The sequence below is a fragment of the Poecilia latipinna genome, unplaced genomic scaffold, assembly GCF_001443285.1.
Source record: "Poecilia latipinna isolate Pla-1442-1.1 unplaced genomic scaffold, P_latipinna-1.0 Scaffold870, whole genome shotgun sequence".
Taxonomy (NCBI): domain Eukaryota; kingdom Metazoa; phylum Chordata; class Actinopteri; order Cyprinodontiformes; family Poeciliidae; genus Poecilia; species Poecilia latipinna.
Window position 1 is genome coordinate 13,382 of NW_015113486.1, and position 26,879 is coordinate 40,260.

The window sequence follows — 26,879 nt, forward strand, 5'->3', positions numbered from 1 at the left end:
TTATAGGATTTTAGGATCTGCAACTCCCATCTTTGTGGCAGACACAGTACAGCTGCAGGGATCTGGTGTAGCCGATACCTAAAGAGATCTTGGGTGCTTTGGAAGCAAAGGGGACTAATTACACCATTAGATAGGTGGTCATAATTTTATGCCTGATCAGCACATAAAATTTTAACTTTGCTTTGCTTTTCTTCTGGAAAAATGTTTAATTATTTGCAGAACAAGTTCAACTTCGGCTCCAGTCTGTGATCACAACATCAAGCGGAGAGTTTCAAAATAAATCCCCACCTCACCCAGTAGATGCTCAGGGTTATATTTAGTTTTACAGAAGCTGCCTTTCGATCTGAAATAAAGCCCCCCGCAGCCTTTATTTTTCTTCGCAGTAAGCCAACAAAACGTGAGCCCAAATCTCTGGGACTCTCTAGTTAACCACAGCAGAGCCACCCTCGCTCTAAAACCTTTCAGCAGAGCAGTTTACATCGTTTACGCTGCTCTCCCGTCTGCCTTTGTGGAAACTCTATCCGGCTGACTGCGGCATTGCAGAAAGTTCAACAAACATCCAGACGAGAAAGCGGCAACCATCTCTCGTGTGTTCCTACTTTAAAAGTAACCCTGGATGTCTGGATTAGACCTTGGCCGGGGAACATGGAGTTTTTATCAGCAGGATAACAGAAAAGCAGGGATGTGAACATGATCCACATGCCAGGATAAATAACCCCAGCACACGGCCCCTACAGGAAGAGCAACTGCAGAGGCAACTGGGAAAGACAGATGTTGGTTTTTGCTGAAGCAGCTATTGATACACTGGCACTTTGTCTTTAATTCCAGGATGGAGACGTGGGAGAGTTATAAACGGCGTGCAGATGCTCGGTGCTGGGCTGCAGGCCAGTTCAAATACAGATGTCAGTCCCGCAGAGTGATCCATTTAGCAGCAAGCAGAGTTGGGGAGCTGTTTCTAAGGCTGGCCTAACACAAAGAAAAACTTCTGCAGTTATCATTTCGCCTGATTTATGTTGTGTGAATAACCAGAGAAATGGGAACATGCGAAATATTGAAAATTGTTCTGAAACAGTGATTCCCATCCCCACGGCCACGCAGCAGATAATGATTCATGATGCTTAAGAGCACCTGATCAGGATTTATAAATCAAGTGTGCATAACTTCTATGCTGCAATCCATCAGACAGACAAAGGAGAGGGAAGCAATAAAATCCGAGGCTGCCGGAGAGCAGGCAGAGATTTATCTGCTGCTCCGAGGTTTACTCAAACAAGCTGCCGGAACGCCGCAGCTACAACAAAGATTATTAAGAGCTGAGTTTTTTATTCAAAGGAAACTTTACAAGTTGCAAGTGAAAGCAGCAAAAAGACGGGGAGACTCAATAGCCAGTTAGAGAATGTAACTGGGTCTGGTGGCTTTATGATGGTTTCTGACTCATTTACTGACAACTTGCCACATAAACCGGATGCAGTTTCTTCTCATGGATCAGGTTTTCTAAACCTTCTGACAGATAATCAGCAGATTTCAATTTAAAGTAAAAAAAAAAAAAAGTAATCGGTACCAACAGTTTTTAATCAAATCTAAAAATATAAAGTACTTTTCAGTATTTGCTGCAGGGCAAAAAAAAAAAAAAACTGAAGAAAATTATCAGCATAAAACACAAAAACTCACATTTTATGAAGCATCCCCCCCCCCAGGGGTGTTTTGATATGGAAAGATAAAAAAAAAAGAATCACAATATTCAATTTTATGTTTTATAACAGTGACTTTAAAGCTCATTTATAGCACCGGCAGCAGCAGACAAACAGGAGAGGTCTGACCTCGCTTTGCTCAGGTGGACTGCTGACTAATGGTTTTATTATCTTTGAACGGGCACAGAGGAGGAGCGGATGAGTAATGTGCTCCATAAACAAGGGGGGCAGGGTGGAGAGTTTTGTCCTGAAACCGTTACACCGACTGCTCGATTCGTTAAGGAGCTGCTGTGGGAAGCGGTTCCTGGTGTGTAACCTTATCGCTGCAGCATGATGGGAGGATGCTGAACACAGGGGGGGATTCAAAACGCAATCACCTATGAGTTATATTCGTATAAAAGAACAGCAAACACATTGGCTAAATTATCTGACATTTGGAAAAGGAGACCAACAAAGACATGCAAAAAATAATGATTCTTTGTCAAATCAAAACGCTGTTAGAAATGTCAGAAGTCTGAAACCTCCTAGGTTGATCTGTAAAGACACTTACATACTGATTATAACCAAAAGAGGGTCCCCTTAATTTAAAGATAGTGAGAGGAGTTTCATGATCGAAAGCTGATCCTCAACTCAAGCAGTTAATCCAAGCAAAATGTCTCCCTGAGACATTTGGAGGGTTTTAAGGCGCATGCCATGAGGCAGAGGCCTCAGATTCACTGGAGGAACTATGCAATTCCTGACCAACACAAATAGTTAATAACTCAGTTGCATCGCAGCAACCAGATGCATTTAGGACTCCAGACATGGTGAAGAGAACTGACTGAAGTTCCAGCTGAACATCACAGTGGAGAACAAATGGGCTTTAGGTCATGTAGACATGTGATGAATGGATGAAAGAAAGAATTCAGATGTCGTCTAATGTGATCAGTTATGATGATCTTACAGTACTTTTTAAAGGGGACTTCCATTTGGGTGTCTACTGCTTCTAAAACCAACCCAACAGCTTAAAAACACACCCAGTCTTCTTTTATTTTTTTTTGTTTTTTTAATTGTGGGAAAATGAGTAATTTCAAAAACCTCCTAATTGTTAAGTCACGATTAACAGGAACATCACTGTTAACCAGCAAACCCTGCCAAGCCCCGCTCCTTACGTAGCAGAGCTCCTGCATGTTTGCTCAGCTGTCTTTAGCGCTGTACTTCCTGTACAATGGCTGCTGGAAAAGACAGCCATTTACAAAATCACAAGTGTTTTGTTGTTGACTTACAATCTACAAACTATTTGCTGTGTTCTTGTTGGTTGTGCAGGAGGCTCTACGTCTGGTTTTGAAAGACGTAAAGTTATATTATTGTGGATCTGTTTGCAGCCATTTTCACGTGCTGGTGTAAATGTTGAGCTGGGGGCGTGGCCAGCAGCAGCTTATTTGGATTTAAAGTGACAAGAGGCCCTAAAACAGCTCATCCGGCTCAAAATAGGCAGAGCTGAGCAAACTTAAAACTCATTATCCAAGAATGATTTTGAGCAAAAAAATTTAGTGAGCATGTTTTGCATGGCCAGTAGACCTATTTTAACCTGTTCAAAGAAGCATGATAAGTCATCCTAAATTATTTTAAGGATTAAGATTTTAATAAAAAGAAATAGTTTCTATGTAATGGAATAAAAGTTTAACCAACAAGTGACATTTTTATGTTGAATGTTCACAATTTTCCTAGATAATAGTTTCATTATTATCTAGCTGATGTAACAAATGTGCATCTGAATGTTTCATACATATTTCTTAAACACTGCATCATGTTCAGTTTTCTTTTTTGTAAAGAAATCCAGTTATTTGCAAGGCGAGAAACCCAGATCATCCATTGCTGCTTAGCGGGCTCAGTAAATCTGCAGCCAGTACAGTCTGCATGATTAAGATTCAGAGGATCTTCGGCTTCTTTCTGCTCCTCCACAGCTTAACAAGCAGAGCCGAGCCGGCTGAGTCCCAGAGGAAAGGGAAAGCAAGCCTGGATGTGGAGGATATGTGGATTGCTCTTCTGCAGCTTGTTTATAACAGCATTTTGATGTTACTGGAGGTGTTTGAAATATCAGATTGTACATTAAAGAATATTTTAAAGCATTTAAGTAAATTAATGTCTCTTCCTCCAACCCTTTCTCTACCCATCCTCTCTCTTATATCATCTAAAACTTTTAAAACAGATATCAGGGATTTTCACACTGGCATCCTCCTTGCATGTGGCAGCTGAGGATAAATCTATGAAAAGTGCCAAAAAGGTTTTAGTTTTTAGGATTCAAAGGAGCAGCTGGGTACATGTTGTTATTTCCAGGATCAATGGTAGAATATTAAAGTTGTCAGGAGGCTGCAGCATGAAGATGAGCTCAGTGCTTGTTGGCTAAGAGGCTTCTTAAGAGACTGTTGTGCTAAGTTTTACATTTTTGAGTGAACATGAGTCCAAAAGGGCCCATTTGAATTCTGATCAAACTGATCAAACTGGGAGTCCAGTGGGAGTCCTCTCCACTGGACTCCCAGGAGTCCAGTGGAGAGGAAAGAGGTTGGGAGGTCAAACGGATAGACGAGGGGGATCCTGGATGTCCAGTGTGTACACGACATGAATTAATATTCATCTTAAATCTGACTTAACTTAAGAGAAAATAAAATTAAAACAAATATGACAGATTGTTACATGTGATTCAAATTGCAATGTGTGCAGAACAGAGATCCTAACAATCCTGAAAAGTGTTTACAGGACTTACAGAATTTATTCACTGATTATTGTTAATAGAAGCAAATTTCTTTAAAATGCCTTTATTTTATTTTAACATCATCAAGCAAACTGTTTTGATGGAGCCATGAGTGGATGGAGTTTGTTGCATAAATATGTCAAACTCACCACAAGCATAAATCAATTCAAAATATATATAAAAATAAATATGTAAGTAATGAATTGTTTTATGTATGTGTGTATTTATTGAATGTGTATAGAAATATTTTTGATAATTTTTAATATGCAGGTGGATGTTGTTTATCATGTATAAATGATATATATAATGTGCAGTTCATACACATGCAAGGGTTGGAACATTGTATAACAGAATGTGTATATATGTATGTGTATATAAGTGTTTGTCTAAATAGACACATGATATGAGTATCTTTATAGAAGGTAAAACAAATAATTGCAATAGAGGAAGTGTAAGTATCTCTCTACTTTTTGTTTTTGTTTATGTTGTTTTATTGTAAATATAATTCTGTTCAACCCCGAAACTGTTGTTCAACCCCCATCAGCAACAGTTTTCTTTTAAATACCTGTGTTCAGTGCCTCACTGTGTTACCTTGTGTTTGAAAAGCAAAGTCTATTTTAAAAACACATTTGACTGATTAGAAGAACAAAACCTCCGAAAACTTCAGAACATAAGAGAGAAAAAAAAAATGAAACACTGCTCATGAGGACAGAATCAAACATTTTTTATCCTTTAAAGTCAGCTGTTATCTCAGCGCTAGGCTGCTTCTGTAGGAGGACCAGAGGAATCCTTAGAGCTGTGGGATTTAGGTAATATACTGATTAGACCAATAAGTGTGCCTCATTAAGCCATGACTCAAAAAGACTGGATTATTACTTTGCTTCTACTTTAATGTAACCCTTTATGATGATATATTTTTATTCAAAATTAAAGAAATGAGCCACAGCTTAGCAATATAAATCTCAAAAACCAGGCACAGACTCAACAGCTGTGAGATTATCTTTCTGCTGACCGTAATTACAGTAATCAACCAAAAACTATTAATATGAATATATAATCATGATTATTATTATTCTTTCTTAATTGATGATCAGCATTGCATTGTCTTTTCAGTATATCAGATGTTGAAGAACAGATTTTTATCCGTCTACTTGTCAACGTCACTGTGTCGAAGCCTAATGATGTTAGTCTGTAAAGTGGGTTGATCATCCATCTCTGCAATGTTTTAATGCAACACATGTATCTGTCTCCTGGATTGTAACTGTACAACCATTTCATATCCACTAAAAGACTGTGAAATACTATGATTATATTTTAGAACAACAATCAACTCCTTCATTATCAACATATTTTACCGAGTGGCAGACTTGATTGAAAATAACTGAGTGTTAAAACTCCAGAAACACTTCAAGGCCGTAAAAACAACTTTATTAACCAATTCTGGTTGTTGGTCTTCATCAGGGTCATAAAAACTGTTTTATGGACCTTCTGAGCATCCAATCACACTCTTGCTTATTGGTAGATAGGCTGACCAATAAGAAGTTAAATGGGAGGTTTGTTGACATAAGAAAACCCAACCAGCCTGTGGTTGAACCTGTTCAATGTGCATTAAAACCATAGGTGAACATTAGAACATACCAGTTCCAAAATGTTCATGGAAAATGCAGATCATGGCTAAACAATGACAACATCCAAAATAAAAACGCGAATACATACTAGCTAATCATTGTTCAAGATGTTTACTGATGTACAATTAAAAAAAGTAAAAAAAATAAATTAATTAAAAAAAAAGTACAAATACACTAAATCAGACTAAGATACAGTAACGCGTAAATTTCTACTTGTTGGAAATTGTTACCACTTTGATCTGAAATATTCAATCATTTTCCCTTAAAAGACACACATGCGTGTACATATAAATATATCCTACAGCCTAAACAGTGGATCAGAGAAATTTCTGAGACAGTCAGACACCAGAATAAACAACACAGTTTGTTTTTTTTCCTCTCTTCTTGTTCTTAACTGGCTGTTTTACATAAGTGCTCCTTGGTTCTGCTGAGCAGACAGCAGCATGCTGTTAGTGTTTAGAAGATTCAGGGCTGAAGATCCGAGTCCGTATCGATCCGCTCCGTGTCCCGCAGGATCCAACAGCTCCCAACAGTCGGAGGTGTTGAATAAATGAGAGCTGAGCAGCAGAAGAAAGTGCTGCATCAACATAATTATTGAAGAAACAATTATGTGAACAACTGTGTCACTGCGCGGCTGCTGATTCTGGGTTTTATTTTATTACTCCACTTTGTCCTCGTATAAGAAAGTGGAGCAGCCTTACTCTGAGGACATGAGGCTGAATCAGTAGGAGACCCATTCATCCATCCATCCTTCATCCTTTCATCCATCCACTTCCACTTATCTGAGATCGCTTCAGAGGGAAACTCAATCATCGCTCTTTCCAGCAGAACTCTCGTATTGATCCTGAGTTTTGTCCAGAGCCAGAGGGGATCCGAAGAGCTCTGGATCTGCCATAGGATCTCCTGTGAGTGGATTGTGCTTGGAAAACCTCCGAAGCTACACAACCAGGAAGTTTTCTGACATTTCAAGAACCAATTGAAGGGCTTCTATTGAATTAGCTCAGTCACTTTAAATGGGGTGGATTTTTATGCATTATTTTATGGCCAATATTTTTATTTAGGTGAAATACAAATATTTTGTGTTTTTTGTCATAAAGCCAAATTCAGTTGATGCTTTTTTTTTAAAGTCCTTTTTCCCTTGATCCCATTTTTCCAAGCTGTTCCTGAGCCCCGAGGGAATTAGAAAACAGCCGCAAAATGCTCTATTTTTTCTCCAATTTTCATTCTTGATTCGCACCATTTTAATATGAACCCACGATATCATCTCTGAATAATCGCTGCATTTCTTTCCACCCATATCCCCATTACACCAAAATCCAACACAAGAGAAAAAAACCACTGAGACAAACGGCTCCAAAGTGACAGATTTGCATCTATGGAAGGAGATTGTGTCGTTCTTAATCCTCGTTTTGTGTCCCCCTTTTTCCAAATGGGAGCAACAGGAGCTTCTTTCTGCAGAGGAAGCAGCTTATCTCCTCCGTCTGCAGGAGCGTGACCATCACATGGTTTGATGCCTCGGCTCAAAGAGGAAGACTGCATGGCTGAGAACGAGATGCCGCTGACATCAGAGCTTAAAAACAGCCCAAAGCTGCACCATTTCCACCCCTCTCTTGTAGAAAGAACAGAAGCTTTATAATTTAGATTTACAACTGGCTCTTGAGGTCAAAATTTCTTTGTTTGCATCATTGTTGAGATTATATCAATCTGAAAAAGGATTCTGAACAAAACATCTGCACTGGCATGGCTGTTAGAAAGCAAACACCTGAGCTCTGGTAGTGGATCTTCAGAAACATCAGCTTAATCCAATAAAATCTTAAGCAGCCATTGTCCTACCTGTTCTGCTGTGATCTGTGAAGTTGTTGCATTAGAGGCAAAATCAAAAATGTGTCAGGAATGTTCACACCACCTCACTGTAGAGCAACAGAGACAAGCACATCTAACAGCCTTACAGAAGCAACAGCACACTTCTGCACACACACACAGAGGCAATAAATGCATGTGGCTTATTATTGAAGTGCAGAACAGCCTTATGAATCAAAAGCATGGCTCTAAAAGAAGGCGATTCTATACTTGGATTCATAGACAGAGGAGATAATTCATGAGGGAGTGCAATGTGCAAGTTGATTTGTTTCTGCACCAGAAAGCAGATGGCGCCAAATATATGAAGACGGAATCAAAAACAATGCATCAGGTTCTTGTTGGGATTTCTTTTTGAAATCGACACGTGATGCTAAAAAAAAATAAAAAATGTGAAAAGCAACTGAATGTTGCATTCTGTAATTTATTAATTCAGAATTAAAAAAAAGCATAAGTTAAAGTTAAGGTATATAATATAAAACTATCACCCTGACTCTTTAACACATACACCACTAAAATGAAATTATATCATCACTTGTGCATGATCAGATTGTGTTAGCTTTACTTAGTAAGAAAATTATTGTTTTTATTCCAGGGTGTTAGAGAATATTCAGAGCTCACAAATATAAACCTTTTGGTGCACATTAACGGTTACATTTTAGCTTAAAGCTTTAATCCTCCCTCTAACAGTTTTTTTTTTTTTTTTAAAGAGTACCTCTGAGTGTTTCGGTCGCCGTATTTCTGTCACACCTAACCTGAGCAGATCAAAGTCATCCAGACTCCGGGCTCCAACGTGAAGCTGGCCGAGAGGCAGGGATCAGACGATCTGGCTCATTACGCTCGATTCTCATGTCCACTTCTGACTGCGAGATGGATGGAGGCTACGGACAAATATAGTGCCAAAATACAGCAATGTGAAACGACGTTCAACATTCCTTATTTTAAAAAGTACCTATTTAATGCAGAGACAGCTATTTATGAATATTTTAACTGTCTGTTTTATCAGTACATTCTGGCACAACCGACTCTTTAAGAATATTCATAATTTTGATATGGACCAAAGTGAAAATGAGTTTGACACCTCTGATCTGCAGCATAAAAACGAGGTCTGTGGAGTTTTGGTTATTTTATCTCTTACAAAAAGGAACCGCGGCGCTGTACTTGAGGTGAAATTACTTTGATGCTTCGTATTTCTATTCTTTAAAACGAGCAGCTCTGATGGAGTCTGTCAAACTGTTCCTCTAGTTTTATAAAAGCTGAAAGTCCTGTACTGCTTATATCGATGCCCCGTTCCAAAATATTTGTGTTTAACACACCTGTAAGCCGCATCTCAATCAACAAAACAAGTCTGGCCATTAGTTTGAGTTTACCCAAACACTTAGCTGCATATGAGATTTTAGAAATGAGCCTCTGCTGTAATGAAATCTTCCTGCAGCTCCTGTGGTATTTTGACTGAAGGTGCTTCGTCTCCGTTTGTGTTTTCCTCTGTTCTGATGAACCAATTTCAGCTAAGCACCTCAGCAGAGCTGAACAGCTTTGACTGTTTGCAGAGCATCATTTTTCTTCATGCACTCCCACCTGGTTCCTATTTTTGCAACAGAGTGTCAACTTTAAAGCCATTAATCATGGTATTCTGTTGAGCAGATGAAGAATTTACATGTTGACAAGATGGTTATCATCATCAGCTTTCAAGAATTCTTTAAGTCCCGTAATGTGACAGACAGCAGAGCTGAGCAGGTGTGTATCGAATCAGATGCATGGCACGGATTTCTAAATACAGCAGAGCTTCTCAGTTTAATGAGATAATGTGTGCAGAACCCCTCTTCTGATCCAGCAGCCCAGCTTTCTGATGGTTTCAGAGGAGTTTTAGAGCTTTAGTCACCTTTTTAGAGGTGTTTTTTTTCCGTCATTAAATGGCCCTCTGTCAGCTGTAAAAAGCCTCTTAAACCACAGAGGTGAACAATAAGCAGAGCTTGGATTAACACGCACCAACACTCGGAGCAATAATGAGCACATTCTGGGTTTTATTGCATTTTATCTGGACTTTATAAGCCTTTTCGCAGCTGCAAAAATTGAATAAAATTTGTGCTGAAACCAGAATGTTACATTTTATAAATGTTTGCTCTTCTAATGACCTCAACATGTCTCCTCTACCCTTTTCCGCTTTTAAAAGTGGTCATTGCAGTGCTAATGGTTCAGTTTGGTTAGTTCCAGATCCATCCCTCTGCTGCCTGTGAGTCCAGAGTCAAACTGGACCCATTTGGAAACAGCCTGACATGTTTAGAAAGCCGCCTTAATTCTGGTATGTAAAGTCCAGAGCATACAGTAGTGTCCATTGATGTGTACATTAAGCTTAGTATAAACACAAATGTACTCTGAGGGCCCCAGAGGTTTCTTAGAGAACATTAGTGAACAAACGAAATCAAGAACACCAAAGAACACAGCAGTCAAGGAAACGGCTGGGCAGAAGGGTTAAAGCAAGGTGAGGTTATAAAGCTTAGACATCTCACTGAGAACTGTTTAATCCATCAACCTAAAACGGAACGACTGCAGACCTACCAAGACCTGTCAGTCCACCTTAACTGACAGGCTGAGGGAAGCAACTAAGAAGCTCATGGTAACTCAGGAGGAGCTGCAAAGAACAGCTATGAGTGCATAGTGCAAAAATCTGGCCTTTACCAAAGAATTGATAGGAAAAGAAAACAGTTAAAAGCCACAGCCATTCCCAGTAAAATGTGTGGCAAGCCGTTTAGTGTAGAAAGTGAACAGGTGGTCTGGAAAACTTTACTGCACCCTGAAAAATCTTCACAGTGAAGCCATGCAGTGTGGATGTGGAAGAGGGAAGCAGGTCAGAACTGATGGGAAGATGGAGGAGCTACAGACAGGAGAACCCTGAAGGAAAACTAGATAGATAACATCGCAAAAGACTGGAGTGGAGGTTCACCCCTTAAACATAGTCAATAGATACAGTCGACTGGTTCAGGTGTAACATAATCAAGTTTGATCCGAGTTCAGACTTTATTCTCTCTCAGTCCAACTGGAACAATTGAACAATTTAGCAAAAATGAACTGGCTGCATGTCGCACTTTTCAGATTGTCGTTTTTTTATAAAAGATGTCAAAAACCACATGCTATTTTCCTTTAGTGTCATTATTATGTACAATTCTACCACAAAACATATTTAAGTTGTGAATGTAATGTGACAAAATTAAATAGGAATGAATAAATGTGTAATAGGTGTCCATTCCCCTTTAACTTTGTGGGATCCAGTAACTCAAACTGGGCGGCACGGCTTTCCAATAGTGAAGTTGTAAGGCATGCATTGGATTAATATGATTTAAATCAGTTTAATGTGTTAATCCCAATCAGTAAAAAATAATTCTGAGCATTTTATTGTAGAATAATTTATATTTGGTTACGTTTTCTTTCTTTACATCCCTGTCCTGTGTAAAATTATACAATCTCAGTTTCAAACTACATCATGCCTTTGCCTTTTTCAAAATGTCACACATGTTGCTAGATTACTGTACATCATTTGCAAATAAAATTGTTTTGAAATCTTCTTTACATCTTTGCTTTCACCTTGACGTCTGATAATCAACATCGTAAAATTTCCAATCTCTCCCTATTACCACACAAGTATAAATTATCACATAATTATGCCATAGTTAATGCTAGAGCATCTCCAGATGGATGTGCTTGGCCTAGTAATATACTCATTTTAAACAAGGTCATCTGACAAGGCTTTCCAAATAGAGTTTAAGTCTTTCTGCGCTTATTTATTTATTTTTTTCCTTTTTGATATCTCCAATTCACCAGAAGATTTCAATGATTCTGCAGAGAGGGGAAGCGTAAACATGCTTATGCTTCTTTTCTAACAGATACAAACAAATTAAATTAGTGACATTATGAAATTAGGAGAGCTTAAAAGCAGCTTATATTCCACATGGCATTTACCAACCCTGCTTCCGTCCTCCTCTGACCAGTTTAGTCTTGGGAAAACTTTTGAAATGATCATTATTCTACGATTTCAGCATATAGCAGCTAGAGAAGTTTAAGCATTCCCAAAGTGTTTCAGTATGTTCAGGAAAATCATTCAGCTAATCCATATATGTCAGTAAAAGTGAAGCTCTGAGCAACAAGCTTCAGCTTTAGAAACAAGCACCTTCAGGAAAACGAGGCATTCCTGTCGGAAAGCTGTCGTTCCACAGATCTTCAGCACTGACGTCTGATTATTTTTGCTTTGCAGACGGCAGAGAAAATCCAGCACAAAAATTTACTCTCAGGATGACTTATGGTTCATTTCTCTGAAATAACATAAAATATAATAAGTTCAGCTTCTTATTTATCATGTCAGTTAGTGCAGCATCATTCTGCCCTCAGCAGGATTTAAAACGTACAGTTCCCATGTCAACCTCTGTCCGTCTGAAATGAGATGTGTGTAACAATGCCTCTGCAGTCGTCATAGGTCTGCATCTCTGTCTGAAATCAGTATTTATAACCTTGAAACTGCAGAATGAAAATAATGACAAACGCCTCTTGAGAGCCATTGAGCATCACCTTCCGACCGGGAGCCTAACGGGAAGAAACGACCGCTGAAAGGTTCCTTTAATGAGCTTTTTAATGATGTCTGCTCAAACTGTTTATGTCGTCCTTGGGTTTCTTTGCAGGGTTTCTCTGAGCTAACTTTGCCTCAGACTGAAGCTGAAGATTACATTTTAGTGATTAACTAACATGAAAGAGAAGCAGAAACAATCATTTTGCACAAGCGTTGTCAAGTTTGAGGTGTACTTTCCTTCAAATAAAGTCTTGAGAAGAGTTTTGTAGAACAATCCGCACCCTCATGTCTACTTTTCTTCGTTTGTGACTTGTTTGTTTCTGCTGTCAAACTCGCCTCATTCTGGTCCTCATCGCCCCCAACCAGTGTGATTTCTGCACAGCCATTCCAGATGCTGCACTCCCTTTGTGAACTAGGTCATTCGGATGCTATTTGTTGAAGCCTAGCTGGGATTTTAACTTGCAACTGGGGAGTCCTGAGAAAATGCTGGACAGATAGTGACCCAGACATGTGTGATTATGTTTCAGTGTTTACAGTGATTCCTGGTCTGTACTGTGATCCTATGAAGATTTACGATGTGGAATTAATTTTTCCTTTTCAAGTCTAAATTGGCACAGACACTGCTATAGTTTTGCACAAGTGTAAAGGGATTTAAAAAAAAAATATATATATATATATATAAAATTTCGTATTTTTGCAAAATAGCTCCGTCTACACAGAGATGAAACTTGCTCAACATTGTTTTGCAGCCTAGCATAATTTTGATTTTGAAGTTATGACTGTTGGTATTTTGGATCCAAACATGCAGCTTTGAACTTTACACATTTTATAAATTCTGAAAAGTTACTGGCATTCAAAGTGGGTCAATACATTTTTAATCATTGGGGGTGCGGGGGCGCTCCCATTAAGCTCAGAGAAGGCAATGGGCTTTGATGCCAAAGAGACTGTCAGCATTTGGCACAAACAAGCACAATGAAATGATCAAACAGAAAAATAAAAAATTTACTTGCATCATATGCTGCTTTTACACATATATCTGCCTATTTAGAGTGCTTATGAAATAAAAATCAATTTACACAATAATTAATGTAACATTTTTAATGTCAAAGCTGGCATTTACTGCACATTTCTTCAAGCCAGCATCAACAGGCAGATACATCATCAGGAATCAAACTTAAAATAGGAGCAAAAAGTTAGAAAACTATCAATGTGTCGTGATCTTCGTGTGATCGGGTGTTAGTTCTCATGTGTGTTTTTCTTTGTTTATTTGAATATGTTGATGCAATTACAGGCTTTCTATATCAGTTATAGTTTCTTAGTTGAGTTATGTTAAATCAATATTTGTCTTTTCCCCCCTTGGTTTGTAGTTTCCTTTGTGTCTAGTTCAGCTCCTCTTGTGTTTATTATTCTCCCTCCCTCAGTCTGCCTGTTTGCTCTCCTTCACAGCTGTTCCACGGTCCCCTGAATAACCTCACCAGGAACCAGCTGCCTTCTCCACTCTTGACTCTGTACATAAACTCTGATTAAAGTCCAGGACACACCGCTTCAGTCAGATCTGATTTTTACTTGACATCCAGGCTCCGACTCTACGGTTCATCTGTGGACCAAAGGACTCGCGAGAGTAAGTATTCACCAAAGACTGGAATGAACACACAAACACAAGCCGGTTTGGCAGTAAACTTAAAGCTGCTCAAAGAAACTCAAGCAGGTTCATCTTTTCACTCCTCCAAATTTTTCTGTACTTCTGAGCTCTTTCCTTTGGTAAGCATACAGTTTTTCAGGTTTTCTGTAGCTAAAAGTTTGCCACCGTGTCTCACTTTCTGCTCACTTATGACATTTCTGTCAAACTGCTGCACGAGCTCCCATTAACTTTAATATGTAATTTACCAGCTAAAATTGGTCATGCATGTCTTGACCTCCTTTCTCTCCTTCTCCGTGTCCTGTCGTCCTTGTGCAAAATCTGAAAGTTTCTGTCCTTATTATGAAACCTTCAGTCATGCTTCCAGGCTTTTGTCTCTCTCATCTCATAAAACATGACACATCTTTCTCTTTTTGCCCTGATTCGCAAAATCATTTCCAAGAAAGTGTTTTACTGAATTTATCCACAATCTGCTCATCAAAGGAAATGTTGCACTGATGAGATAAAATCATTAGCTGGATGAACTCAAGAGTTACCGGCCGGCTCTGGAAACAACATATTTTCAGATGAAAATTCACAAAACGTCCAAGTTGGAAAATTCAGCTCATTGTAACAATTACTGCAAATCTGAATAAGCTGTTCAATTCTGAAATCTGATGACTGCACAGATGTGTGAAAGAAGCTGTTAGAGAGATGGCAGCTGTTAGAAGAAATATGCTCTACTACCAATAAAATGAATGACTGATTAGAAATGCTTTTTTTTTTTAATTCACAACTTAACAGTGGTTGGGAGTTCTTGCTTGTCAGTGTGAGAAAGGTCTCTTGCACTAAGTACTGTTAGTCATTACTGCTCTAAATAATGCACATTAAACATTTGAGCAAAGCAAATTTTACTATTTTTTATTCCTGTCAGTTAGATACTAAACACACCAACATGCCAATACACTAGCAACACCCTACAAGTGCTAACTAGGAACAGGAAGTCCATATTTTTATTTCTGTTTTATTCAAAATTCCTTTATTTTTGCCTCTAGAAGTGATCTTTAACTCTCAGTCTTTACCACTCTGCAGTATGTTTCCCCTCCAACAGAGCAAAGCTTCAACTTTGGTCCTATCACTTGTAGCTCCACTATAAACGTGTAAAACAGCAAGTTCCACATGCTGACAGCCTTTTCTCTACTCTGTTGCCTCTCCTCTTTTTGTTCTTTTGTTCCCGAGAGGCCTGGGAGGTGAGAATTCAAAAGTGGCTCCATCATCTTTAAAAGAGCCAGACCAAGAGGGATCAATGTGTGATAATTCCTCTTATTTCATGCCTTGAGATTTGAGAAGGTTTTTAAAAATGGAGGCCACAAACCTGCGGTTGGTGCAGTGCCGCAGCAAAGAACAGAACGCTGAGTATTTTTTGCAAAAATAATCCTACAAGCATTTTGCTGTTATTTTTAAATAATTTACTGAATTCCTTGTAATATGCACACTTAATTTTGTGCACAGTCCTCCTGATATTCTGCTCTCTGATTATTTATTGCCTCGGTTTTATTTTTCCCCTGCTCCTCTCCTGCCCTCAGCTCAACTGGTGCACCAATATGCTGCAAATGTTTCCCAGCAGAACTGAATCCAATTGAAAATATGTGACCAGGCTTGAAAATGGTGCTGAGAAACACTTTACACCCAATCTCACTGAGCTGTTGCTGTGTACTGTGAGCCACTGTTTTTGCATCACTGTGTGTTTATGTCACCTAAATATTTTTTAGTATCACTGATTATTTTCAGTGGATTGTATGTCATGCAAGAATGTTCAAACTCTGCAATTATTCATGAAATATGCTGTCTACTAAAACAGCCGCTGTCAGTAAAAGTCACAAATACTTGGAGTCCAACATCCGAATCATTTGTTAGAAAGAGTTTTTGGTTTCTTTTCTGGAGACATGAGTCATCAGATTTTTTTTTAACATCCTTCTCTTCTGGAGACGTTCACACTGAACTCAGATCAGCTTGCAGTGACAGATCATCTTTTTAAGGATCTCTCTTATCCAGCTGTAAAAAAGAAAACCTTCACCTCGCATCTTTTTTTCTTTCTCTCTTCTTCCTTTCCTGCCTCTGAAAGTCTGCCAGAGTGTCGCTGCCACACACTCCTGAGGACAGCTGCCAGTGACGGAGGATTCAAAGGTGCTGCCGCCATTATAAATAATCTCAGAATTGGAGCGCACCTGTCAGACGCCACTGCAGATTCACAACTTCACCCCCGGGGGATAATGATAGCCCTGGAAACTGATAAATGTGGAGACTGTAATCAGGCCCGCCAGCTCACCCAGGATGGTCTATTCTAGGAGGTGTAAAGCAGTCAGGGAGGGGTCCGGAAAGATCCTCCGTAACCTTGTGCAGTCATCCATCCCACTCCTCTCGTGGAGGAGACGTCCAGAGAGGCAGGCCGGGCTTTTCAGACTCACATACAGTTACAGTCACAGAGGGGGGTTGTTTGATCAATTCTCCAGGATATTGTTCTTGTCAGGATGGAAAATTCCCTAAAACAGCATTTACAGCTGTGTGAGACAGTAAAAGTTGTACTAATGAAATTCTGTCAGAAGACTTGGCTCCCTGAGCAGGCGTGATTCTGAACAGCTCTGACATCACGACTCGCCGACCAGAAAGTTTTAAATCTTCTCTTCAGCAGAATCCTATTACTGCAGGCAGAATCGGGCCAATTAAAACTATTTAACTCCGCCATTAATATTTCATTCATAGATTAAAGCTGCCGGAGGCAACTGTGGGGTCCTCGTGCACATTCGGATACGGCATTGTTATTTCAGGACTGAACATCGTTTTCAGAAGACTTGAACTGTGTGTCCCTTACGGAGAGGAGCGAGCAGAAGATTTTCAGATTCATCTGTAAGCTGCTCGCCGCATAGTTAAAACAGCCTCTTTAAGCTGCAGTGGGGAGTTTTGAGAAAACCTTGGACTTTTTGAGCAAACACATCGTACAGGTCCCTACCTCCTCCCCCCGGTGGAATATGCCATGAACTCCAGAAATTGACAGTTTTTGTCTGTAGCATTAACTTGTTTCCCTGCCAATAACACAGCTGCAACACATCGGAAATCTTGAAGTTGAACAACGGAAGGGTGCATGTAGCATTTACATGAGCGTGATTGTCAGACTAAGGCTCTGGGTCTGATTGGTTGTTTCTGACAAGGAGATGTAAGATCATATTTTATCCGTCTCTAACATCATTGTTGAAGAATTTTGATCAAATCTTCTTTACAGGCAGATTCACTTTACTTTTATTTAGAAACATTACTTTTCACAGAACTCTGTTACAGGACCAAAAAACGTTTTTGAATCAGGTTGAGGTCTTGATTTCCACTGGGTTGGTACATAACAAGTCCATATAATAAGTCTTCATTATATGGAAACAATACACCTTACTGGTGTATTGTTTTTTATGCTCATATGGTCTCTTTAACTTTCCTAAAGCATTTCACAGTGCATTTTACTGTGAATGCACTCAGTCTTGTGGTTGTCCTTGCATCTCCCTTTTTTTTAGCGAGAAGAGAGCTTGCCCTCCAATTTCTCCAAAGTACGGCTTCTCTGGAAGGATTACCAGCACTTCTAACTTTTCCCAAAAAAACCCCCATAAATATTCATAATTTTTCAACTGTTTCCAAAAATCCAGAGACTTTACACACCAACTGACTTCTGTAGATTCTGAGATGATTGTCTTTGATTTATTATTAATTCTCTGGGCATAATGTGCTTTGACCTTGATGTGAATCTGCTGGGGTGTCCATTCCTGATAGAATTAGCATCTGCTTTTTCCCATTGAGGAATGATGGATTACAAACACGTTGGGAATGGCATTGAAACGCTTCCCAGATTGATGGGCAGAAACAATTGCTGAGCAAGGCCAACCTATCAACCCTCCACCACCGTGTTTGACAGCTGATGTGACTTGTTTATGCTAATATCCCAAGTTTCCTCCAACTATAGCGCCCTGCGTCAGGTCCAAGTCTTTTGACTTTGGTTTCATCTTTCCGATCGACATTTTCCTAGCACTCTCTTGGTGCCAACTTTACAAATCATCATTGTCATCATCTTCTTTTCAAATGAAAGATTCAGAATACCCACTTTGTGCAGTCCTGTTGCATTTCCTTCAACGTTGTCTCTAACATTCCAAACTCTTCTCTTAATGGTCTCACTTCTTATCTCTGTATTTCTGCCTGATTCCTATCAGATCAGCTGCACAGTGAAGCTGTGTTCTGTCGTCTCTGAGGTCTAACTTTTTATCTGCAGTTCAAATCTAAAGATCAATTGGATCAACTCGTTTTATCTCCTGCTACTCCACTGTAGTGTCTGGGTCTGTGTGTGCTATAGAGACACTGTGTCAGCGAGGGGGTATCGGTGCCGCTCCTGCAAGTGGAGTATGCAAAGATTAATGTCCTCATTGCTTTACCTCATAAATATTTAAAATTCTATATTTTTCCCAACCAGGAGGGGTTTCTGTGGTTTATTTTGCTATCGCAGAGCAGATTAACACCATAAAACGTATTTAAAGTTAACTACCTCAAACATCATGGATTTTCAAAGCAGCTGTGTGAGTATTACGCTGCTCCCTCTTGCTGGGCAGCCTCATGAATGTATATCATATATAAAACTATCTCAGGTGTGAAAGACAGAGCATCTGTAAAATCTTTGGTATTGTTATCCATCCTTTTATTAATTCTCAAAAAAAAACAAAAAAAACAGCATAGCAGGAGATAAAAGGCAGCAGCTCAGAAGTGCCTGTGTGTACGTTTGGAGGATTTCAGTGTTTCTAAACCTCGGCGTGTGTTCCCCAGCAGAGCAGCAGTCAGGCCACATCGTCACAGCGTGACACTACAACCCACAGGAGGGTATCTGCCAACGTTTCTGCAAACACACACCAACTATATTTGGGTATTGCAAAACACGGGCCGACATCTTGCAAAACCAAAGTGGCTAAGTGCTTTTGGAAGATCAGTGTTTTGATATTTAACCCTATGAATCAGAAAACATCAGTTTTATTACGTTGATTTGATTTGACTTTGGGAGTTTCATCGTCACACATGAAAAGTTCATACATAGAAATGATGAAACTGGATGAAAATTCATGAAATTAATTGAGTTGGCAATAGTTTAGTAAACAAATTTAATAATTTGGGATTCTTACGGTATTTTTTTTAAAAAGATATCTTTTATATTTTTTTTTGGTATGTGGGTTAATATTTTGCAATGTTTTTATTTGATCTCCAGCATGTTAAGCAGATATTCATTTTCTTATGAAATACCATATTTTTATTTGTAAACACGCAGAAATGCACAAAAACCTCGTCAAGGACACAAACTAGTCAACTAGTCAATAATAAAACTCTACACTAAAAACATAAATTAATATATTATTTGCCTTATTTTTAGGAGTTGCAATATGAACAATATTTTTTTAAGGCTCAAAAATAAAAACAATAAAATAAAATCTAGTTCACTGTGACGTAAATGACTATCAAATGAATATTTCTGGATGGAGTGATGATGTGATGCTTTCTGACAGTCATCTCATTTCCACACAGGAAGCTGCTGATTCCTCCTTCCTTTAATTCTCATCTGCATGCTGACATGGTCCTAAACGCCCTTATTTGGACCCAAGGTTAGCTCTCTGACATTTCCAGCTGATTAAGAATTTGGCTGGGCCGTGACCTTTGCGTAGCGTGAATGTGGCTGTCATTGCATTAGTGCCTCCATTATCATGCAGTCACATCTAATCTCACCTGGAGCTGCATGCTGCCCTGTTGGATGGGACCTCTCAGTGCATGTGTGGATCATTTGAATACACCAGAGAAGGAGACGGCACTGAGGGCGAGGCGTTCAGGTGAGGCCGAATCAAATCAATGTCATTAGAGGGAATGGATTCATTATTTCTGGCTGAATTACGCCCCAATCGCGCTTCTGTTTAATAAGCTAAATGATATGAGGGGGAAATAGGTGCTGATCCTGTAACATTTACCTCCTGCAGCTGGAGGAAGGGCTCAATTTCTGCAGTTAGGCTGGAAGATGTGAGTGACACTGAAAGGAAGAAGGTCACCGAATGAAAAGATTGAAGTGAAAGATAACACAAAGCAACATCTGCAGTCTGTTGCTGTCTGGTTTTTGAATGCTTTACATTTAATGTTCAAAGGATAATTTTGCTTTTTTAAGCTACAAAGATTGTGTAGTTGTTGTGGTTTACATCCCACACAATCCAACTACAGAACAAAACATTTTAGAAATTTATTTTAGATTTTGCTGTAGAATTGTAAAACGTCAGTGGTGACGTAGCTTAAAAAAAGACCAACTCCTTTCCAGACTCTAAAACTGTTAAGTTTTCTCATATTACTCACCCTCTAACCAGTTGATCACAGAAAGTTACAGGGAGAAATTTGAGTTCCTCATTTTGACAATTATGAACTTTAACTGATTTAATTTAATGGAATTCTTAGATCTCCAGACATATGTGCAGCTTTTTATCAAAAGAACTTGAGCAGTAATTAATTGTTCCTTCTGTTGTTTTTCCCAAAATGTGTGGCATGCATCCTTATTTAGCTCAAATGAGTCAATATTCTGTGAATCCACTTTACTTTTCTTTGTACTTAGATTTGCCAGTGAGTCTATATCAGTTTTTTAAAAGCTCAAGCTCAGTCAGATTTATCAGAGTGTCTGAACATGGAGTTTTTGATTTAAATTTAATCAAATTTAAATCTGTGAATTGAAATGAACCTCTCTAAACCTCTACACCCTCTTCAGTCTCATGTTTCTTTTCTATCTTTAAAAGGCTGTTTTTTGATCATCATTGTATTTAGCTCCTTTCATCTTCTTCAGAAACTAAGCTGTCCATCCCTGGAGTGAGGCTGTGAGTCATGCTCTCCTTGCCCAACCTTTGACTAGACAGTCAACACGATTTCTTTGCAGGTTCACAGCTCTACCATGCTGTTTTTATTTTTGGGTGATAGATAGATAGATGGAACCGAGCGCTGCGAGACGTTCGATACTTTTTCTGGTTGTCTTATGACCTAAAACTGCTTTAAACTTCATCACAACTTTATCCCTGTGCTGTCTGGCTTCTATGCTTTGGCTTTCCAACACTGACAAACATAATCTTTGTAAAGAAAAGTTCAAATAACTGCATGGGTACATAGCAACTGTGAGATGGTATGACAGCCCTGCGTCTATCTCTCATTGGCTACAGGCAGGATATAGAGTGTTTACATTGTCTGAGATCACCTACAAAGACATTTCACTACACAACAGTCTGGTCTTTTCCACCTTAAGAACCAGTGTACTGTACTGTCTGCAGAAATGTCTGCACACATCAGATCGCTGCCTTGGAGAAAGTCGAGGAGCTTCGTCATCCCCCGCTAGAATTCTCCCTTCGCATCGAAAGCAGTTTTCTTTTAAAAGATATTTTAAACTTTCTTGGACTATTTGACAACCAGAAAGCACTATAATGAAGTTGACACAAAGATGGTATAAATAGGTGTTAGGTAATTCCGTACGGCTTTGTTCATGGAGTTAAAATGAAAGGATACAGCGTGGGACTTCTCACCCGTCCTCCAGCTCTTTTGACTTATTTTAATGACCCATTTCCTGGCTTTTATCTCAGTTTTCAGTGTCACCTTTCTGAAGAATCTCTCTTGCATCATTAACTCAAAATCATCTATGTTGTCAACAAACTTTCATCTGTCAAAGAACAACATGGGATGTCGTTTCCAGGGACTTTTCAGACCTGCCAAACATCGATTCTTACATCAGTTATTGAGATTCCTCCAGCAGCTCCAAGGACCAGATCTGTCCTAATGATCAGAGAGATGACTGAGATTTATGTCAGTCTGGGGCTAAGGAAGCGAAACATGCAAATACATTCCGGATAATGATGCCGGGCTCCTGAAGGCGAATCAGGAAAATAATGTACACTCATCGTCTAACTGAACTGTCTCCCACTGGGCCAATCAGAGCAATCTGCAGAATGCTGGAGTGGAGTGATGCTGTACATCGTTTCCGCGAGTTTCATCCATGTTTAATTAGCCGGTGGAGCCGTTACGGCATGCAGGAGGCTGAAATGATATGAGTAAAATGAGAGACAGCAGAAACACAAACACCCAGCTCAAACCGCAGCCCTGGTATTGATCATGTTCAGTGTTGACATTTCAGTTGGAAGATTCAGTGATTCCTCGTCACTTTTTCCTGAAAACACTCGCAGATAAATCTGCCTGCCGCAGAGAGAGCGCCGCTTCCTCTGCGAGCTCACTTTCATCTGCGCACCTTATTTTACTGAAAGTCGGAGGCGGCTGGCTCACAGAGGAGGAGGAGGAGGGGGAGGATGCAGAGCAGAGACAAAACCAAGAGGAAGCAGAGGAAGTAAAGCAAAAGCAAATCTCAGCAGCCAAAAAATAAATACATAAATAAATAAAAAATGAATAAATACAAATCCTGAACTCTCAGCAGCCATCTGGCAAGCTGTGTCACTCCACTGCCCCAATCCTGAACCCTGCATTTCAGGGTACATTTTTTTAAATATGTGGCATAAAATTTCATTGCAGCATCCTTCATTTGTGTTTGGAAAATATTCTAAGGGCATATGCACATTAAAAAAAAAAAAATCTGTTGTAAAATTAAACTGTATTCTGGTCTGCACCAGGAGACTGGTCTGCTTAGGTTTACTGCAATTCGTCAAGCTTTTGGAGCACCTAAGATTTAGTACATGAAGATCCAGATGGACTTTACAGAGTTTTGCATCATTACATCCAACGTGATCCAATACTTTTTTTTTGTTTGTTTATTTCTGGTTTAGCTGCAATATTTCCCACCAAAACAGCAGTAAAAAAAAATCAGTACTGCTCCAAAAACTGGCTGATTTTTCCAAGTTTTTGCTACATGAAAAGAAGAAAAATTAAGGAATAAAGTGAAACAATTTGCATTTGGTACAAGATTGCCACCATGTTTATGATTTTGTGAGGATATACTCTTTGTGTCACATTAATGCTGTAAACATTGATCCACTCATTCCTTTTAAATCAACTTAAAAGTGGTAAATTTGCACAGATGTTGGTTTGAAAAGGAAAACTCTTGATCCCTCTGCACATGGATACTCCCTAAAACCTCCAGGATACAAAGATACAAGAACGGATTCTTGTTCCCCATAAAGTGCCGACAAAGTATTGAAGTGCCATCATGTTTCAGATCAAATAAAGCTCCTCAGCTGACTGCTTTCGCTGTGGAGTAGAAACTTTACTCTTTCTGTTACTCCTCAGGTTGACCAGAAGCTCATTTCCCCAACTTGTTTCTAAGATAACCACCTAAAAGTAGAAGTTTGGATCATTTTTACCACAACAAACCCAATGCCCTGATCCCTACAGAAAAAACCCTGATCCATCCATTCATGTCCTGCTCCATCTTTCCATCACTCAAGAACAAAATACCGATGTAGAGCAGGAAGAATTTCCCCAGTTTTTAATAGGGAATCATGGCATCAGAGGTTACAGATGCATTTACTCATAATTATGAAATGGATTGTTTTTAGGACCTTAATTTGGTGTGAATTAATATATAAAACAAAAGTAAAAACGTTCTTGGTCCAACTTTCAAAGGAAAGCAGGCATTTTAATTAGCACTCAGCTGTCCCTGTAGCCAACAAATGATCAGCAGATGAAGACCTGGATTAACTCTGGAATCTCCCATCGCTGTTAATGACTGATTAGCTTCAGGCGCAAAAGTAGCAGAAGACATTGTAGTTTCATTGTGCAGTATATTCTCTCATAAATCAAAACTTGTCCCCTCTGTAGGAGTCCCACCTGCTGCAAAAGTGATTCAAGCTGAGTGCAACTAAGATAAATATTTAAACATGAGGTCAGATTGGTCAGATCTCTTCTGACTATAAGAGGCTTTATGTGTTTTATTTATTTATTTATTTTTTTTACAAGCTACAGCAAACACTTTGCTCTCTGCTCAAGAACTGCATAGTTTCTGTCTGATATGTGGAAAAGTTTTCTCTTCGTGGGTCCTGGAACAGCTCAGTGTCTCCCTGTGCTTGGAGGTCAGCTCTGTGACATTCTGCATGATGAACAGCTGTCAGGGAAGAAGACACAGGAAGCTGCTGGAAGCAGATGCTGATTGGTTATCGGTGAGGATCGGCTCAGCAGCTTGCTTCACTGTCACCTCCTTATCACCGCTGCCAACAAACTGTCAGTCCAGGTCAGGCCAGGTCTGACCTTTCAGCACCACTCCAGGTCCATCAAGTCATATATGTGTTTATTTTTCAATGTTTCTGGAATGCCGGATCATTTATCTTTATAAAAACAAAAAGTTAAACAATGTTTTGTTTTAATTCTGCTTCAAAATTATGCAGTATTTGGGTTTAAATTCAAATAAAGCACATTGAAATTTGAGACTGTAAAACATTTGGAAAAGTTAAAGTAGTACGACAGTTATCCCTAATTTCTCATCAGTTTTTTTTTTTTTTTTTTTTGCTTGCTTGTTTGGAAATGTTTTGGGAATCCCGTTGTGATCTTGGCACAAAAAAGTCAATTTCAACGGTTTTCATTTTCTCAGTTTTACTCCGTCATAAATCAGTTTACACCATCAGAAAAAGACAGTCATTCATGATTCAGGTCGCCTCTTGTTTGGACTTCTGTAAGCATAAGGATAACTGATGAGACAACCTGAACTCTGCTGTGAAAGGCAGGACGCCGTCTGTCAGCTCGACTCTGCGCGTCCGGCTGCTGAAAAGCCTCAGATTAATAATTCAGGCCGGTCTCAGTCTCATCAGGTCAGCAGGTCATTTCCTCCTGGGAGACGCTGGATGGTTATCAGCAGAGATGAGGTTACAGTTTAGGCTGAAAGAGGGGGGGAAACGCTCGCACAAAGAGGAGTCCGCTGTCCTTGTGGTGAAGGCAGAGCAGGCGTGAAGCTGTCGGGATAACAACAGGATCAGTATCAGTCAGACGTGGACGTCAACACGTCTGCCTAATGAGTCTGACATTGGAAGTCTGAGACAGTTAGATATGACACGTCTGACAGTCAAATGACCTGAAGACGCTCCACTCCTCTCTCTGATTGTTCTGCGAGTTGGTTGTTTGGAGCAACAAACTAAAATTAGACTGGAGTTACACTTTACTCACAATCAGCAGCAATTTTAGACTCTTTTTGATCACTTGGCTTTAAGCATGCTCTGAATTCAGACTCCAAACTTTAGACCCATTTCCAACTTTCAAAGAGAAACGGCATGAAAACCAATTTGGTGTTATTAGAAATGTTGCAGGAGCACGACTTCCTTCCTAATCCCTTGGGAGGCTTCCAATTTTTCTTAATATCCAGCCACGTTCTAATGGGTCACAGAGGACCTGGAGAGCTGAGTCAGCTCCTAATACATAACTGAAAATTAAAACAAAATAAAGTCATCTAAAGGTAAGACACTTTGCAAGCTCTAATGAGAAAAGCATATTTTGCAAATAACCATTTTTGGTATAAAACAGTCCTTAGAGTCCTGTGTTCATCAAAACGTATTCTAATAGAAAGAAAAAGACAAACTAAGGAAAGGTTATAATGAAATGAGATTAAATAATTTCTAGGCAAAATAGTTTACATGAATGACCTAATTACTTTGTGGGGTGAAAAATGTATCCAGCAGGATGCCATCAATATGTTTTCTTATCCCTAAAATATAGTTTGTAATTTTCTTTGATGTAGAGTTATTGCTTTAGTCTCAGGACTGAAGCCTTAGTAATCCCTTCCCAGTGATAAGGTTGATTTTTGACTGCTTTAATTTATACCACACATCAAAAGAACAACAGATTTGAATTCCTATAAAGTTTCTTGTTTAAAATGATTTTTATGAACACGGTTTTTAACTCATAGTTTCCATGTCTTTTTATCTGGAGAACTTTGGCACAAGAGCTTCTTATGATGCTTTGGACGGTTTGTATTTGTTGAAGGAACTATTCTACAGTGGACCAGTTCAATATTTCATCAACTAGCTTTAGCTAGCTTGAGTTTCAGAAACATATTGGTTTGACTAAAAACTTTGTGCTGCAACCTAATCAAGAAATTCAGGATCTAAAATTTCTCTCCATCTCATTTTAGAACGTTTATGTAAATCTTCCCTAAAATGACGGAAACCTGGTTTTTCTTCCTTTTTGTCTGTTTTCAGCTGAACGTCCCCAAACATTAACATGACAGTGACTGATGCTCGTTAGCAGGATGTTCATTATTGGAGCACAAGAATGTGTTTTGCATCTGCTCCAAATAAATCACAGCTTGGCTCTATTCACTGCTGTGTTGTGATTCATATCATCTCCCATAATCATAACTCATTCTGTCACCATAATTAGTTAACTGTGTTTAATCACATGTAAAATTGATCCCGGGATAAGTAATGTTTCTGGAAATCTCCTCCCAACTGTGATTGCGCTGTCCGCTCATCTGTAACACTACCGCGCTAATGACTGTGCTCACGTTGTGGCCGTCTGGTTTAGCGACATCCTCATGTTTTCCTAAAACCAGGAGTCCAGGGCAGTTCTTGATCAATAATTCCTTTTGCCTGCTGCCATGAAGTTCCGAGGAAAAAAACAGTGGAGGCTGGGAAGTCTCAGAAACATTCAGGCGTGTCGTTTCTGCAGGACAGATCCTCCCGAGACGGACACAGATTCCTTCAGGCTCTGTGTTTTTATTTTTGCCTCCCTTCTTGCTGCATGTTTTTTTTTTTTTTTTTTTTGTTGTTTTTGGGGTGAAATGCGACTT

At 39.2% G+C, this 26,879-nt stretch overlaps 1 long non-coding RNA gene across 2 annotated transcripts in view; it reads right to left on the reverse strand.

Annotated features, from left to right (window-relative positions):
- Positions 1-24,677: 24,677 nt before the first annotated feature.
- LOC106957073 (uncharacterized) overlaps positions 24,678-26,879 on the reverse strand; it is a 61,166-nt gene continuing 58,964 nt past the window's right edge. For both annotated transcript variants that reach the window (XR_001426887.1, XR_001426888.1), the window contains one exon: positions 24,678-25,050. This is a non-coding gene — a long non-coding RNA (uncharacterized LOC106957073). The remainder of the gene's footprint in view (positions 25,051-26,879) is intronic.